Source organism: Columba livia, chromosome 12 (assembly GCF_036013475.1).
Source record: "Columba livia isolate bColLiv1 breed racing homer chromosome 12, bColLiv1.pat.W.v2, whole genome shotgun sequence".
NCBI lineage: Eukaryota > Metazoa > Chordata > Aves > Columbiformes > Columbidae > Columba > Columba livia.
The window spans coordinates 20,469,253-20,482,349 of NC_088613.1; the positions used below are offsets into that span (position 1 = coordinate 20,469,253).

Sequence of the window (13,097 nt, forward strand, 5' to 3'; positions counted from 1 at the left end):
CACAGCCAGGACACACACACAGCCTCTCCCAGTGCGAACTGTGGGGGTGTCAGCCCCGTAACTCGGAGCCAGTGGGACTAAAGACGCTTCAGGCACTGGACTCATGTCGAGTTTCATGGAGAACATCCCATGGTCCCCCATTGCTGGTCCACCCCACTGCTGACCCCCCATCACTGGCTGCCCCAGCAGAGACTGCCCATCCCTGCCCAACACAAGGATCTGGGAATGCTCCCATTTCGTGATCCTCTTCAACCTTCTACACCAGCTTTTGCTAAAGCTCCTGCTTCCCACCTCCAGCTGCAACACTGGCCCAACCAGGATGAGGGAAGAGCAAATTAATTTCAGTGGACACAAGCATCAAGGCTCTATGGGACAAGGAGGCAGGATGGTAGGACAGGGGTGTCAGCAGGTTTAGGAATCCGTGTTTAGATTGTGACTGTGGTTTGCAGGCTGCTTCTTTTTTTAAACCTGGAATATGTGACAACACAAGTGCCAATATTCATTTCCAGGAGCAGCTTTTCAAATGTTCACATTTAGGAGACTGGGAGAGAAGGCCGTTTCCCCAGGGTGTACAAAATCCCAACAGACGCTCCTCACAAGCTGGCAAGACTCAAGTTTCTTGGGGGAAGAAGGCCGGTGCAGGACCAGCAGCCAGTGTGACCCACAGGATGCCCAGAGGCCGCTGCGGGAGCCGACCCGGCCCATGTCCAGCTGCCCACGGTACCGCTCAGGCCGAGCTCTGGTTCCCCAGCGCGGCGGGAGCTCAGACCCGGGGCAGCCCGGGGCCTTCCCACCCACAGCCCACACCGCCCCACAGCGCTCGGCTCCACGGGTCCCCCACTCCCGCCCACACCGCTCGGCCTCACCACTGCCCCGGTCCCCCGGTCCCTACCTCGGCCGCTCCGGGCCCCGCTCCGCCAGGCCCGGGCCCCACAGCCCCCGCGGCACCTGCGCGACGGCGGCTCCACCGCGACGGGGCGGGGTCACGACGCCCACGTGACACCCGCGCTGCCCCGCCCATTGGCGCCGTGCCCGTCCGGCAGCGCCTTGCGCGGGTGCACTGTGCTGCTGATGAAGAAGGCGGCACCTCGCCGCCGCCATCTTGAGTGTGGGCGTCGGACTCTTAAAGCGATACGCTTCCCGTTCTGCGACGGGTTGGTCAAGGGCAGGCGAAGCGGGTGCGGAGGGTGCCTGAGTGAGGCCACCGTGAGGCAACAGCGCGAATGGCACCTCCACTCTACCGCTGTCCCGGCCCGGCTGTTCCCCCTCTCTATCGCTAGCCCACTACTGCAGACCAACTACATCAGTGACCACCCCCAACCCTGCTCTCCCCACCACTGGTTCCCCCATTGCTGGTCCACCCCACTGCTGACCCCCCCATCACTGGCTGCCCCAGCAGAGACTGCCCATCACTGCCCCCCCCCCCCCGCCCCCTCTGACAGACCACCCCCATCACTGATCCCTGTAGCTGACCCCCACCACTGATCCCCCATCACGGAACCTCCCCATTGCTGACCCCCATCACTGACCCCCCAAACACAGATCCTTCCATTGCTGACACTCCCATCACTGACACTCTATTGCTGACACTCTATTGCTGACCCTCCATCACCAACCCCCCAACACTGCCCCCTGTGTCCCCCAGCCAGGCTGGTGCAGCAGGTCCCAAAGGTCTCTGCCCTCTGCCGCCACCATGAGCCCCACTGGGATCCTACCCACGTTGAAACCCTCAGGAAAACCCCGCCCTGTAGGGTGAGGAGGGCTGGACCCAGCCCAAGCACCTCTTGCTTTCCCCTGAGCTCAGCTCATCCATCACCACCCAGCCCTGAGCTGGGACGTTGCTGCCAAACCACATGGGGTTGGGGGGATGTTTTTGATGTGGTCTTAACAATAATTGTCCCTCCTTCCCTTGCCCACTCTTTTCCCCAGCCACTGCGGAGGAGTCAAAGGACACGGAGGAGTTTCTTCCCCTGAATCCTTCCAGCTGGAGAATGCATCCTTATACAAGATGGGGCACTTTCCAGCCCCACAAAACCTGACTCTGAAGGGAAAATGTTAACGGGAACAGGAAAATTTCCAGCTCCAGGAACACTTTTCCCCCTCAATCTACCAAATACATGCAAAAGGTGTTAGTGCTTTCCACAACCTGCAGACAACCTGTCCCTTGGCACCAGCACAGTCACCTCGGTGTCCAACCCCACTTTCCATGCCACACTGAAGGGGAGCGGGCCAGCGCTTGGGGACAGTCCCTCGGGGCACAAAATACATAAGGTGGAAGAAACGTGGGTTTACAGCAAAGGCTTAACCTTGGGAAGACAACTTTTTAACCTCACGTCTGCTTGTTTTGTGGTGTGGCTGCAGATGACAACCCAATGACAGCACCCTGCCCTGGGCCAGCCCTGGACCCCCCCAGGCCAGGGCAGAGCAGGGGGCGGGCGGCTCGCCCTGCCCCCTCAGGAGGACACCATCCCTCCTGATACCCAGAGCAGGCAAGTCTGGAAAACAAAAGGCACTCCTAAATCCATCCTAAACCCAGCATCCCTCCACTTTTGCCCAAACAAGCCACACCCGTTGGTACCTCAGGGCGCTGGGGGCTAAATCCAGCTTCCCCCCAGTCCAACCCCCGAAGGTTTCACTGCACCCACTGGTCTCTGCCCAGATGCTCCCTATAATCCCCTGCACCCTCGTGCCAAACCAGGGGCACTGTCAGAGTGGAACACAGAGCTACTGTGTGTGCCAGGGAGGAGGGGGAGCTATGGTGCCTCAGTTTCCCTTCTCCCCATATGTCTCCACGGGCCAAGCACTGTGGCAGCAGTTTTTATAGGGATCCCCGCACAGTGCACGAGCATCCTCAGCAGCACCGAGCTCCTTGGGGAAGCAGCGGGGGCAGCTACAGTTTATGCCCCCAGTAGGAGCCAGTGTCCCCAAACAGTGCAGCCCCGCTACCGAGTGGAGCATCTCCCGTGTGAGGAAAGGCTGAGGGAGCTGGGGCTCTGGAGCTGGACAAGAGGAGACTGAGGGGGGACTCATTCCTGGGGATCAATATGGAAAGGGGGAGTGTCAGGAGGATGGAGCCAGGCTCTTCTGGTGACAACCAGTGACAGGACAAGGGGCAATGGGTACAAACTGGAACACAGGAGGTTCCATTTAAATTTGAGAAGAAACTTGTTCCCAGTGAGGATGGCAGAGCCTGGCCCAGGCTGCCCAGGGGGGTTGTGGAGTCTCCTTCTGTGCAGACATTCCAACCCGCCTGGACACCTTCCTGTGTAACCTCATCTGGGTGTTCCTGCTCCATGGGGGGATTGCACTGGATGAGCTTTCCAGGTCCCTTCCAGCCCCTGACACTCTGGGATTCTGTGATACCAGAGCCCACCTCCCAGTCCATCCCCAGTCCAGCTGGGACAGGCAGCACGGGGGGTGCAGGCAGCACCAGAGGGCAGCAGCGGTGCAGGCAGGAGCTGCCGGGCCATGCAGAGCCACCACCAGCCAGGAGCACCTGGGGTGCTCCACTGACACCCCATTACCCCTTGGTGTCCTGGGTGGCATCTTCTCCTCTTCCCATGAGGACTGGCTGAAAACCTGACTCTTTTTTTCTCTAGGCCTGGAAGCATGGCCAGTCCCTGCTGGGAGACAACCCAGAGGAGCACAGAGCCGTGCTGAGGACACGGTGGGGTGATGCCGCTGGAAGTTGAGCAAGAACATCTCCTGCTCCTGCTGAGATGCTGAGTCTGGCAGCAGAGGGCCCTGCTGTGCGAGAGGACCAGAGCAGAGCAGAGCAGGACCCAAGGCTCCAGCTCTTGGTTGTCCCAGGAGCAGCGGTTCACGAGGCTGGGTGGCTCTGCACGCTCCCAGCTCCTGCTCGGGATGGAGATGCACAGATCCTGCACAGATGTGTTGGCTTCCCCGAGGAACATCTCCTTAGATGGTGTGTGGGAAGATGGCCCTACATCTCTTCATTGAAAGTCTTCATCCAATGCCCAGCACCCTGGTACCCTCAGACCGCCCGTGTCCCACCAGGACAGGTAGCAAAGGTGAACATCATAGAGCGGCTGGCAACACTCCCACTTTTGGGACATTAAGAGAGTTTTACCATAACAATAACCCTAAGAAAACAGCACCAGCCTCATGCCATGTAAGTGAAGATCCTTTAGAAGAGGAAGACCATGTCACAGGTCCTGATGAGGTGAACGCTGACTTCATCTGATCTCTGTGATCTCATGGCTCAGCTGGGTTCCCCCAGGAATTAGCACCAAGAAACGAGGACCAGCTCCTCTGGCCTCAGCCCTGGGTGGTCCCTGGATGCAACCGCCACAACCTTGTGCACAGTGTGATGCTCCCACCCACTAGATGTGCCACCCTACCACCTCCTGGGGAGCAGGGGCTGCTGGATTTGGCCTTACACCTTCCTCACCCCCCCAAGTGCTCTGGGCAGGGGGCAGGTGGGCAGCAGGTTCCTCCCTAGGGATGTCAAGTACCGGTCCGCTGCCCAGACACCCAGCACATGCAACAGCGAGCGGGTGTCTCCTGCCCTGCTCTCTGGTTTGGTCCCTTCCTGGTCCCCTTCACTGTGTTACTGTCCCCAGGCCTGGGAATTCCTCTCGCAGAGGAGGTCCTTGCCCTCAACATTCCCCAGAGCAGCCCCATGTCCAGCTCCTGCCTCACTGACAGCACTACCATTTTCCCATTAAATGAACTAACTTCTCATTTTTTTTTTCTTCCTGGAAAATCAGCATTTATTTTCTCATTTGCATAGCATGCAAAAGGCCTGGAAGAAGCAGAAACAAACAGGACAGGGAGGTGCAACTTGGAAACCTCAGCAGAAAATGGACTTTCTGCAAAGCAACAGTCTTTGGGGAGGAGGAACGGGGCTGTGGGGCTGGGGAACAGAGGGAAGGAGAGGGCTCTGCTCCTCTCCCCGCTGTCCTGCTCATCCCGACAGCCACAAGCGCTGCTGCAGCGACTGGGCTGCTCCGTGATGCAGCTTCAGGAAGAGAAACCTGGACCCAAAGGTACTTGCAGACACTCTAGAGGCAGAGCTGCCAGAACCGGGAAGGCAGACCCCATTCCCAATTTCCTGCCCATTGTTTTCTATGCCGCTTGCCCAGGAGCTTCACCAAAAGAAATAATAAAATCCCCCTTGCTGAATGTGAAAGGCAGAGCCATCGCATGGAGGCAGGGACAGTCCTGGGGCCACCCGCCTTGTTCCCAGTGCACCGGGAAGCCGTTTAATTCAGGGAAACAGGAAGCCCTGAAATAGCAGAAGCTGGAGACACGTGGTGGGGGGAGCACCTGGTGTCCCACCACTTCGTCTGCACAGCCCCTGGTTTGCCCTTTGGCATCACTTTATTATGAGCCCTTTGCCGGTCCTGCCACTGCGCTTTCCCTGTCTCCTCACCCGCCCATCCCAGCAGACCCCAAGCTCCAAAGCACTGGGTGCTCCGGGACCCATCCCTGCTGTGCTCTGGGCCACCCTGGATCTGCACCCCACTTGGAGAGCGCACCCAGAGACGTCCCGGTGATGGGTGCAGCCTGTCGCTGCTGCCTTGATTCTAACAGATTGCTCAGCCCCGTGCCCTTCTGGGGTGGGGATCAAACCAGAGGTGGTCTTCAGAGTAGAAGCAACCAGCTTCTTGTCCAACCCCACGACTGTGCAGGGATGGAGCTGCTGACCCTGTGTGCTGACCTGGGGGGGCAGAAGGACCTAGAGCCAGGTCGGAGCTGAGCACGCAGGGAGCGAGTGGGAAGGAAGGGATGCTCTGGACCACACAAGGCTGTATGGAGGAGGATGCTGCTTCATGCCCCTGATATTTGCATACAGTGGTTACCAGCAATACCTACTCAGCATTGGTGTTCCAAGTACAGACAGCCAGCACGCAGCTGGGAGCCAAGAGATAGCAAGGAACACACCCCCAAAAAAAGCAAATATCACAGAAAAACGGAAAAAGGTTTCAACTTTAAAATCTAAACATGCCCAACAGATGTAGGACGGGCAGGACACGAAAACTCATGGGAGACAGTGAGGAGTGTGCAGCTGGGCAGCATGCTAACCAAACCATAAAGAATTACACAAGAAAAAACAAAAGATATTTCAAGTCCAAAGATCACTGCATGAATAGAGTCACAGCCTCTGGGTGCAGAAAAACAGGGGTGATTATGCTAAGGAGGGTTGTTTGCTGGCTTAGCCCCCTACTTGAATGCAGGCTTGGTGCCGAGGAATGGTGACCCAGGGCTGGACCCTCCTGGTATTAGTTAAAGCAGTTTAATTATGAGGTTAATGCCGGCTAAGGCAGCAGGATGCCCCGTCCGGATCAGCTGGGTTCCTCTGTTCCCCTCCGAGCTCACCCCAACCTGGGCTGGTCTTGGTGACATGAGCCAAAGGGTTTTGGCTGGGATGGAAATCGGGCTCTGGCCCCGCGGTCAGGGCTGCCTGATGCTGCTGGTGGGGACCGCAGGGGCAGCTCCTGATGAGGAAGAGGACAAGGTGGCAGGAGAAAGTCCAGAGAGAGGGGACAGCCTTCCCCTGCTGTCATCCATCACCCCAGACATGCTCTGCTGCTGAATGAAATACCAGCGGCTGAGATGCACGTGAGGCTCGTCCGTTCCCAGTCCCCAGGGCCAACCCCTGTCCTTGCAGAGCAGAACAATCCCGGGAAGTGACCCGGGCGAGCGAGGGGACAGGATGCCGTGCTGGCTGCCACAGACACCATTGTCTCTTTGGATACCTGGAGGATGAAGTCAGAGCCCAGCCCGATGGAGGAGCAGGGGTGGGGGTTGAGCAGAGAACAGCAGCCAGGAGAGAGAGAAACAAAATCCCTCTGATCCCAGGCACCTGCCTTGGTCTCCACCTGGGTGAAACCTCAGTGAGGACCTGGAGGAGCTTGTCTGCTCCCATCCAAGGACACTGGCATCCCCTGGGGGAAAGCACCCGCTCCACTGACACTGTGGAGCTCTGCTGTCCTCTGGGCAATGACGGGGTCACACAGAGACTTCTTGGGGAATTTTTGGGAGTTGCAGCACTGCTGAGGAAACCTCCCAGGCCTGCTCTGCAGCACAAGCTTCCAGGCCCATCAGGATAATCCTGGCCCATTACCTGCCCTGGTAGCTCTTAAAGACAGCATGCTGTCTCCATGGACTGCCAGGTCATTGCCAACATTCCCAGGGACTCCACCAAGACACCCAGAGGTGGGGAGCATCCTTGGGGCACTGGTGGTGGGAATCAGGGCAGAGGGTGTAAAGCAGGAGCAAGACCCCAGCTCTGGTTGGCACCAGCACTCTCAGCAGCCCAGGGGACAGGGCTGGGAGCCAGCACCACGCTGCTCACTGCAAGGAGGAATTGGAGCACCGAAGGCGTTCTCACTGGGATGGTTCTTCAGGCACTGGTTGGAGCAGGGATGGAGCTCGCAGGCCTGAACACATGCTGGAAGATGGTGGAGGAGACACGCTCTGCTCCTTGGGGAAGACTCTGCTGGGGGCTGGTGGAGCTGGGGACGCCCTGGGGCTGTGTAGGATGGAGATGCATGGTCAGCCTGGCTCTCTGAACACCCCTCTGCCCATTGCAGCTTGGCTGTCTTCATCCGCATACCATTCTGCACAGGTAGCACAACCCACCATGGCTACAAGCCCACAATGACCCTTTGAAAGCTGAGGGAGGAAATGGGGATTATTTCTTTATCACGATGTTGCTGAATATATCAAGGCTAGAATGTTCCTGATTTACCATGACATTTTGTTACAGCACTGAAAAAGGACATAGTTTTCCAATCTCCGTGTTAGGATCACAGGGTTTATTTATCTCAACAAGACACTTAAACGTGAAGGGTACCTAATCTCCTGAGAGAAAAAATCCTGAAACAGTCTTCTAATTCCTTCTATTTATAATGCTTCATCTCATTATTTTTAATTTTTGAGGTTCTTTGGTAAGTGTATATACATTTTTCCCCTGATACTGGGATGTCAAATATTTGAGTCTCCTTCCTCTAAAGTTCAGGATCTCTTCTTGCTGAAGACAAGTTCAATATGCCAAGAAGTATTCTGGCAAGGAGGATTGCTCCTTAAAGAAATACTTCATGGCTTAGGGGATTTCTGGTTGCTATGGGTACAATTTAGCTCACCTAAGTGTACAACTCATCTAGTTACCTCGGGTGCCCTTAGTAGTAAATGGAGAGAAACAGGCACTTTTAGAAGCTTCCACAAGCCTACCCCGAGCTCTAGCCTTGCCCATAAGGGCCACATTGCCATGTTTCTGTCACTCTCGATCAGGATCTGAGGTTGTTCAGCCTGAACCACAACTCTCCTCGCAGCCCTCTGCCAACAGCCTCTCTCCATCCTGCCTTTCCATCCCACAGGTGAGCTGGTCACCCTGGGGACTCCCCCAGCACCACCATCGCCTGGGGTGCACCAAGTCTCCCATGTCCCCACTGGACCCCTCCATGGCTTCCCATCCCTCCATGGCATTGCAGTTAAAGCCCATGCCTCTGTGGTGGAAGCTGTGGGCAGGGACAGTGGAGAGCTGATGTGAATGGTGACGTTGGGCTAACGTCACCCCTTTTGGTTCTGGGAAGGAAGTTTGCTTTTGGGAAGTAGTTTCAACAGAGAGGAGCAGTCAAAGCCTGCATTCACCCCCTCTTGCCTAAGCATGGATCTCCCTTGAAGGAGGCAAAGCCACCCCAAGTAATGCAGTGGGGTGTCTCCCATCTGTGGTGGCCAAAGGCAAGGACCGATGTTTCAAGAGAAAGTTGGGTTTGTTATGTCTGGGAGCAGGCAGGGTCACCGAACCCACCCTCCCTCTGTTCCCAAAATGGAGACGCAACCCAGAGCTGTGTCTGGTTGCACTTTCACCAGAGGGGAGCAAGTCCATGTTTGGGACATCGAGGACCTGTGCCCCCCAGGAAAACATCTCGGACTCTGCAGCTGTGCTTGTCCTGCATCCTCACCAGGGTTGTCCTTGGGCGGGGATTCAGGTGATGGAGACTTTGGCCTTCCCAGGTCCTGCACTGATACTGGCTTCACCAGCTCCCGCAAGCGGGACGTGGGCCGGGCACAGCCAGGGCTGGCAGCTCCCTGGGGAGAGGAGGGGGCCGATGACAGCCCCCCAGGCTGGCAGGGCAGCAGGCAAGGGCTGAAGAGCCGAGCTCCAGCCTGGCTGGGGCTGCTCCCCACACACCCATTGGGAGGAGGACCAGCTGTCACTGTCAGGTTCCACAGAGCTGGTGCTCCTTCCCACTCCCACTGGGACAGGACACCCGTGGGTGCTCCCCTGGGTCCCAGGGGTGACCTCGCACCCTTGAGGGCATGGGGTGAGCTGGGGACCAGCATGGGACGAGCTGGGGTCTGGGTGGGCAAGGAGTGATGTGCTGTGGTTTCAGAGGGGGAACATGACCTGCAAGAGCTGTGCCCGCCCCCACACAGCACTCTAGCTCCAGCTAAAAAGCACACTGGAAAATACATTTTTAAGTCAGGACCTGAAAGGTTCCTACTTCTCCTTTCCCATAAATGCGGAAAGATCCCCCCAAAACACGTGAGAGGGTTTGTCAGGAGAGAAAGGCAGCAGCAGATGGCTTCCCCAGGGCTGGGTTATCTCCTAAAATAGTCACAGCCGCTTACATCACCGTGGCCAGACTGTCTGGGCAGGCAGGGACTTCCCTCCCCGAGAAGGATGCGGTTCCTCTCAGTGGACCCCGAGCGCACGCAGCCCCGGGCAGCACCACGCCAGTGTCCTCCTGGCCGCTGGAGGAGAAAGATCCAGCTGGAGCTGGTGGAGCCCAGCAGCCCGGAGGAGACCAGAGAACCAGGGTTACATGAGGATGGAGAACTTTTGGTGGGACTACTAAGGTCCTGATCCAAATCTTTCTGCAGTTAGACATCAAGCCCGTCTTGCCACCGGGTTTTAAGCTCAGCAAGAGCAACAGCTCTTTGCCATGGTGTTTTGGTGGAGGAATAACTCACTTATGTGACTTTCTCAGGGCTGACACGGTCAGCAGGGTGTGATAAAGGCAATTTATCTATAATTTATTTAGAGAAACTCTGGTGACTCTTTTTACCCCCACAGAGGTTGGGGAGATCCCTCCAGGTGGGAGCAACTTCATCAGCCTGGGTAGGCTGAGGGACCGTGTCCCACTCCATCAGCCCCTGTGCACAAGCAGAAGCCCTTGTCCTGTCTTGAGGAACATCTCCACCCAGCAAAAGGCATCCCATCCCTTCTTCCTGTGGATGCTAGAGAGCAGAAAAGCAGCAGGGTGTGCAAAGACAGGGAGGTGCCGGCAACATCTGCCCAGAGGTGCCCCCTATGGTGGTAGCCACCAGGGAGGTTCCTGGCTGTGTCTGTGCAGCAAGGGAGGGAGGTGGCTGGTTGCCAGCCAGCCCCTGTGTGGCTACGGGCCACCTCTGCAAAAGCTGTCACCTCCATGCCCCGGTCTGGCCGTTTGGGTCCCCAGGACACCGGGAGATTTGCTTTGCAGGCTGGCGTGGCAGCTGGAGCTGAGCACCCCCAGCCAGAGGAGGGGGCTTACTGGGCAGCCTCCAAAAAGAGCGTGAGGGACCTACTGCTGGAGCAGTGCCTGCTCTGCTGGTAAATAACCACTGTGGTCTCCAGGAAGGCTGGGTTTGCAGCTGGGCTTGAAGGAAAAGCTGCAGGCGGGAGGCCCGTGCAGTTGGCCCAACTCTGGTTTGCCACTTCCCGTCCCCGCGCATGCTGCGCTCGTTTCTAAGAAAAGAAGCAGGCGGTTGTTGGGCAGCAGCCGCAGGCGGTGAACACGTGGCTGGCAGCAGTGCCAGCCTTGCAGGCATCGCGTGCAGGCACCGCGTGCCCGTTCCAGCCTGGATGGGGCTGGGTGTCCTCTCCACTGACCGTGGCTTCCAGCCCAGCCAGCCTGGACCAGCAGCTCCCAGCACTGCTCAGGGTCTGGCCATCCCCAGCTCCGCCAGCACCCTCAGCTCCCGCCGCCTCCAGCAGGTGGGTGGCAGGTCCCAAGCTGTCTCAAGACTCTTTGCAGAGGCTCACACCAAAGTCCAGCCCGGCCCTGCTGCTCCCAGAGCTCCTTCACCCTGGTCCAGCCTCCTCCAAGCTGCTCTGGCAAAAGGGGCCCAGGGGAGGAACTGATGAGCTGCAGGACGTGCTTGTTTGTGCTGATTATTTTTGCAGCACCTCCACCACACATGCACACAGGGACCATCCAACTCTCCCCACCCACCGCCTCGGTCAGCCTCAGCCACCCTGGGCCGGTGAATGCTGTAACACCCATCTCAGTGTCACCTTGTCACCCAGGCATGTCCCCAAGCCCTACCTGGGGTCCCCAGGAAAAATAACCCCACCTTGTCCCAGCAGACGACCTGCCAGAACCCCTGTGCCCAAAGGGATCTGCTTGCAGTGATGTGTCCAAACCTGTCCCGGGGGCTGGGCTGAGCATCACTGTCACTCCTGTCATCAGCGCAGGATGGCGCTGGCATTAGGTCTCATGTCACCCACATACAGCAGCAGCACTGTGCCCAGTGCCAGCCCCACTGCCCTCCAGCACCGACCAAGCAGATGCTGACAGCTGTGTCACTGGTGCTGGAGGTACCACAAGCCCTGGAGAGGATCTTGCACAACATGGGACAGCTCGGGTGCAGGCAGCATCCACGTAGCCCGATTCAACGGGCTGGAGAAAACCTGGGGTGAAACCCAAACCCCTCGCCTGGCAACTCCCACAACAAACAACCTGTCTGGTGTTTCACCGAGACTGATATTTTGCTGCTGGGGTGTATCAGCCACAGCAGATTTGGGGCTTGAAAATACTTGTATCTGCAGCTGCTTAACATTTGCAGACATGGTGCTCATGCGAGCTGGTGAGCAGCTCCCAGGGAAGGCAACAGTGTGGGATTCCCCAGCCCAGCACCAGCATCACTGCAACCCAGCCAGAGACCACACTGCTGGGCGGGCTGGGGGTGGTCTGTTAAAAAACCCCTTCCCACACAGGCTGGAATGATGCTTGTGATACCCAGACAGAAAGAAACCATGGGTGGAAGAAATAGAGGAGTCAGAGCTAGATTGCAAGGGTGAAATGCCTGCATGCAATGACTCAGAGGGGAAAAAACGTCCCAGCTGACACTGCGGTCGCTGCCATCATCAGTGAGCAGGGCAGGGACCGTCCCCGCAGCTCCTGCTGCCCTAGCGCCTTGGTGTGGGCTGGGTATCTGCAAAGAGCAGGCTGCTCTGGCCCCCGCAGCACAGCGAGCATCATGGGGACATCTCCGAGTGTCACAGGTAGACCTCCTGAGCATCACCGCCACCCCCAGCCCCACCGCACTGCTCTCACCCCCATCTCGCTGCACCTTGACAGGGCCGTGGGTTCCATTTGGGAGGCAGATCAGTGGCCACGTGACACAGCATGGAGAGAGTGACAATGAAAAGTGTCCCCCACCCTGCACAGGGTTCTGCTGAGGCTGCTCAGAAGCCTCATCACACTCCGGCCCTCCCGCCTGAGCACTTGGGTTTGCAGGACTAATGCATGCTCAGCAGATTCTGCGGCAGCACTAAGCCCCGGGCTGGCAGATTAGATGACCAATATCCTCCTGATCAGCACCTCATGAACCAAGGAGTGAGGGAAGAAGCTAAAACCGTCTTGTTTCCTGCTCAGACAGTTGCGACAGAGGCACACATGTCCCTGCTCCGAGCAGATGTCACAGGGAACGAAGGGCAGTCCTGCCAGCCCCACGTTCCTCCTGACTCTGAGCCCCTCCTGGTCACCCCACTGCTCACGGGGCAGCTTCTGGGGAGGGGAATCCCAGGGGAGGACTGAGCATCCCTCACAACTGCCAGATCCCACTCCAAGCTCAGCTGCTCCCAGGTTGATCTCATGCCTGGACCATTCCTGTATTTGACAGCACTTTCTGTCTGCCCCACTGAACCACACACCCACAGGGACACGAACGCAGCAAGGCAGGGAGTCCCCACACACCACCCGAGGCAGAGGGCTGCAAATTCATTCCCTGGGGACTCATTCCTGGGGTCACTGCGAATGGCAATAACCAGAGGCGACATCACCAGGGCACGTCCGTGACACAGTGGGACCTCTGGAGCAGCATCACCCACCCCAGCCTTTCTGAGCACACTGGGAACA

General features: G+C 57.7%; 1 protein-coding gene across 5 annotated transcripts in view; it reads right to left on the reverse strand.

Moving 5' to 3' along the window:
* The window catches only part of LOC102087784 (H(+)/Cl(-) exchange transporter 5), a 50,493-nt gene extending 49,500 nt beyond the window's left edge, over positions 1-993 (reverse strand). For 2 of the 5 annotated variants that reach the window (XM_065028109.1, XM_065028113.1), the window contains exon 1: positions 893-991. The gene's annotated coding sequence lies outside the window, so the exon portion shown is untranslated. Of the gene's footprint in view, positions 1-892 lie in introns of all 5 variants that reach the window. The other 3 variants (XM_065028111.1, XM_065028112.1, XM_065028110.1) reach the window with 3 other exon arrangements.
* Positions 994-13,097: the final 12,104 nt, after the last annotated feature.